The sequence below is a fragment of the Protobothrops mucrosquamatus genome, unplaced genomic scaffold, assembly GCF_001527695.2.
Source record: "Protobothrops mucrosquamatus isolate PMUCROS unplaced genomic scaffold, P.Mucros_1.0 scaffold_280, whole genome shotgun sequence".
NCBI lineage: Eukaryota > Metazoa > Chordata > Lepidosauria > Squamata > Viperidae > Protobothrops > Protobothrops mucrosquamatus.
In genome coordinates, this window is record NW_015386356.1 from 1,433,321 (window position 1) to 1,438,656 (window position 5,336).

Below are 5,336 nucleotides of genomic sequence, written 5' to 3' on the forward strand. Positions count from 1 at the left end.
CAAAAGAAGAATCAGTAATGGTTTTTATCAAGCCATCACAGCAAATCTAGAGAATAATACAATGGCCAATAAAGTGGAAAAGGTCAATCTATATTCTAATACCAAAGAAAAGAGATGTAACAGACTGTGCAAACAATTGTATAATATTCTTAATTTCCTAGGTTAACAAAGTTATATTTGGGATCATCCAAACGAAGCTGTACATGGAAATGCCAGATGTTCAAGCTGACTTTAGAGAAGGCTGAAGAAGATGAGATATTATTGCTGATGCATAGTGGATAATTGGGAAAGCCAAAGAATGCCACAAAGAAGCTTATGCTTCATTGATTATAGAATTCCAGAATATTTAATGGTCCTTATGCAAAAACTTTATACAGATCAAGGAAGCCATAGAATGGGCAGAATATGGTAAAATAAATTGGCCCCAGTTGGCAAAGGGGTGGGACTAGGCTGTATCCTTTCCCCGTACTCAACACACACACACACACACGTATGTATGTATGTATGTATATAAATATTGAGGAAATTGGATTAGAAGAATATGAAGAGAGGTTAAAATTTAGAGAAAGAAATATGAATATCCTCTCCTACATTGCTGACACTTCTCTGATAGCTCACACTAATTTGAACAGCTGTATTGCACTATGACAGAACAGTCCTTGATCTGTGTCTACTGTCAGTCTTATAGTCTTCTTACTGAAGTCAGCAGATTGATCAAACTTAAAACTATACTGTTTTTAATTACTAAATGCTTGTGCAGTTTCATCTAAATTGCTAATTAATATGTTAACTACAGAAGACTGTTTTTGTGAGACAAAAACCTAAGAATGAAAGTTGTCTTAAGTTTCTATATGACAGGCAGGGTATAAAGCAAACAGATATATACATATCTATAATCCTTCTGAGGTGGCAAAACTGCTAACAGTTCATCTAGCATTTTGGAGGAGTGTTGGAAGTTATCATTTAGCAACATCATCAGTTCCCCAAGTTTCCTAATGCTATTTTAAATATCTATCAATTTAAATTTAACAATTGCCAGCCATGTAAAGGAAAGCATTTGTTCTAACTGCTTCTAATCATGTGAGATTTCACTGTCTGCCAAGTTTAATTTTTTTTTGTCCTGTTTACTTTGGCTATTTATAGAGGGAGGAATAGCAGCTATTTTGCTTTATATAGTGACCAAGCTTGTAGGACTATATTAGGTATAAACTAGAAGCAATGTAAAAGATGGGTAAACACAGAGGAGAAACAAAGTCTCTAACAACTTAATAGTGGTCTTTTTTCCTTTGATAGAATAAACATGCCAGCTTTGTCAAAACACCCATTGGACTGATATAAAAATTGTTCATCAGGTAGCACTTACAAACATTTCAGGGCCCAGTTCACACAAATATCCAAGGACAAATTGCCCTGACATGTTATGCCATTCTAATAATAATGCATGAAACAGTTTGTCACTTTTACTTGCACATGGGGAAGGTTAATTCCATCTCTAGGGCAAAAATATATATGTAAACATTGCAGGCACACCATTGAGACCATAGTGTTACTGCTTTTAAATTATTTTGTGTGTTCTCAAATAGCACATAAGGCTGCTTCACACTGGTGTAAACTCCTCCTACAGAAGTTACTAAATGGGTGAATTGAAAGTAGATTCTGAGACTCTGAGAACAACACACAGCACAATATATACATAGTTTATTTGCTTACAGATCAGAGACAGAGGTTGACATGCTTGAATTTCATTTAAAACAGTATATTAGCTAGCCTGATTCTTGTATCAGAGATGTGGTACTTCTATATACTGTGAGAGATGATTCTAAAGTGAAATTTGACTTGGGATCTGGGCAGTCTTTACAAGGAAGGAGATATAATAGTAAATTTTAACTTTTCAGAACTGTAATATTCCACCACTAAGCTGTCTAGAGTGAAATAGAATTCTGAGAATGTTGTGGTGGATAGTGACACACCCATGCAACAGTTTATATGTCTATAAAGTCAGAATTGGATCCTATCCCAGTTTCACTTTGCCAGCTAAGTGTTTCCTGTTTCTGTTGCTTGACAGTATTTGGAATAAACAACCCATCTTTTATTCTCATAAACTTTCTCTTGGTAACCACTTGGCACATGTTAGCTTTGCAGGTTGAGTAGTATTTAATCACCAAGGTACCTAGTCCAAGCTCTGTGGCATCTACCAGTTTGTCAGGTAACAAAACCAAAACATAGTACTGAGAATGACTTTTCTGTTTAACACTGGAGCTATACAAAATGTGTATACAGTACACCATAGCAGCACTAGGGCTTTACAACATCCCCTGGAAGGGGGTATTAGACAATTAAAAGTCACTACAAAGCATTTTAATACATTGTAGACTCAAAAGACCCCTTGCATGAATTTAATGCGGTAAATCAAAAGTGAATTACCTACCAATTATTGGCCCCCAGAGGTCCTCCAGTTGTACCACTGAATATCAGTTCACTACCATTTTCAGATGAAAAATACTTAACAACTCTACTGTATCTCTAAAATAAGACCATAAACCACCTTCGAGAAATATGACTTTTGATTTCCTTTATTTAGAGTGTGTGCATACTGTAACTCATAATGAGTTCTGGGGTTACTTAATTGATGGCTTTGGGGGGGTGCCAGACTCTTTTAAAAGATGCCCTGCTTTATTGTGCAGGAGGAGGAGCAGAGGAGGGCTGTCTATTTTGGGCAATGAACACAAACATGGCAGTATGAACAAGTACTTTATATGAAGCAAATTTCATAAGAAAAGCTCTTATTCAACATTCACTTTATTTTTATTTAATTTTGAAGCCATACAAATTGCACAGCTATATAAACCTTAATTTATTGAGCAAACTGAGGGTATCAAAGTATCCTATTTATTATTACTTACTATCCTGCAAAAGGCTGCCTTTGTAACTATAAAAACATCCCGTAAAATGTACACATTAAGCTGCCAGCTTGTATGCCTTCTTTGATGTCTTTGATTTGATACTTGAACCTGCTTTCATTTTCAGAAAAAAAATGTTTTTAATCTTAAATGGTATGTTTGAGGCACACCTTGAGCAAGGGGCAACAGTTAGGGGAGGTGGGGGAGAAATTAAGAGACAGGATTTGCCACTTTAGGGATCAAATTGTTATAGCACCTTTTGCTGGTCAGATGTTTTTACAACCAATTACAGTGTGCCTTTTATTGAAAAGAAAATAATAGTACCAAACCTTTTAAGGATGACTTTGTCATGCAGTGACCTGGGACATACTTGGTGACATAAGCAAACTTTAGTGATTTAGAACAAAATGGAAAGGAAACATTCTTTGCAGTGATCACTTGTACTTGCACTTCCATAAAATGTAAACCATGGTTCATTCTAATGGAGCAGCACATTAACTTTAAATCCAGAATCAGCATCTCCCTTGGTAGGGCTAGGATGGGGTGGCAGGCTTATTTCCAGCCTACCTTGGAATTATTGATATATGGTATGCAATTGAATGAGCTTTCATGTTTGATAATATTCAATGTCTACCAGAATCTGCATTGAGTTTGAGGGAATTAAATCATGATGGGCTTTATAAAGTAATGGGGTAAATTAGAACATACACACATCCTACATTATTTTTGACCCTTCAAGATTTTATGTAGACTAAAATATCCACAGTCCAATCTAATTATTTTAGTTTGCCTTGGGAAATTATTTGCAAGCCGTTATAAAATGGTTTGCTCCCGGATTCTTAGCTTGGCCTGATTCTTTGATGTTACATTCTAATATAAACAAGTTATTTTCCCCAACTTTCTAGTTTATTTATTTATTTCTATTCGGTATATTTATTATACTGGGGTGTGAATATGACAACAAATTGAAGCTCTGAGTAAAAATCCTACTAACCTATTTCTGTGCAGAGTTTTGGCCTCAGAATATCTTTTTAAAGCTCAGTGTGTAGTCTAGCATAGTTGACTTTGCTTTCAAGTGCTACTGTTTGTTCAGTTCCCAACTATAAGAACATTTGAAGATGATGTCTTCTCTAGCAGCAAGCAAAGCTTTCTGGAATCTGCTGTTTTCAGGAATAATTTGTGGGCTATTTTGAGAACCAAAGCCAGTTTATTGAAACTGAACAAAACAACCTGGAGTCACTATAATCTGTGAATATCCACATAGAATTCTGAGGCACTAATTGCAAGATGGTTTTATTCAGAATGCCAAGAAGATAAGTCAACCCTTTTATCCCTGCAATTGTCCTTTAATTTATTATTCATCTTGTTGTGTTCAGTGCTTTCTGAAAAGGACCTTTTTCTCAGTGCAATTAGAGTGATTTGAATTTTTTTTTAGGTTCAGTTGTTTTATTTGGGTTGTCAGGATTTAAAAAAAATAGATGATGTGATTTCCTTCCCCACCCCCCCAAATGGGTAACATAATGGAACATCAAGTGGTTGAAAGAATATTTAAGTGGTACATAAAACAGTATTTACCAAGTTACCATCACCATACAACTTGAATGAATAGTGGCTGTAATCTTTAATATCTCTTATTAGAACATCCTTTCATAACTGCCTTTAGATATTTGATGGACAGTACTGCTATATTTGGAGAGCATCAACTTAGAGCTGAACTAATTCTTTCAGCCATCTACCTTCTCTTCATCAGCCATTATATAATTCCCTGCTTGGAATATATTTGGCAGAAAAAGATGTTACCACAGTAACATCTTTTTTTAAATAGAGAAGATTAAAGAATTTTGAGCCAACAAGGTGATATATTATTTCAATATATATTACATAGTCTCTGGATTTTGTTTTTGTAATCTGATGCTTAATTGTATAACTTTTCATACAATAATGTATCTTGAAGTACCCAAGTAACCATAGCTTGAGATGAACTAGGGCACGCCTTAATTTTTTCCGAACTTAGTTACTACTCAAGGGAAGTGTGGGAAGTTACCCCAGAGAAAGAAATATTAAAAAGGCAGAAAAAAAATATTTTTCACCAAAAGGATTTTTTAAAGCATTTTTTGAAAAGCAGAAACCAAACCTAAGCAGTAGCTAGCCTTATACAAATGCCCTAAGCAGTAGCTAGCTTTATACAAATGCAGATGTAAGACCATCAGGAAGGTTGGAGCCAGGGAGCTCAAGGCAAAGAAACTCTTAAGAGTCATTAGCCCCATCCCCAGGGAAGCAGATGACTTTTGGGACATAATAGGACTAACCATTACCATCAAGTAATACCAGAGAGGCACACCTGGGCTCAGGTCAGAATACGTGACACAGGAAATAGCCTCAAAGTTCATGCCACAGGAACAGGAAAACTTCCAAACAAAAAGCTAGAGAGGGTAT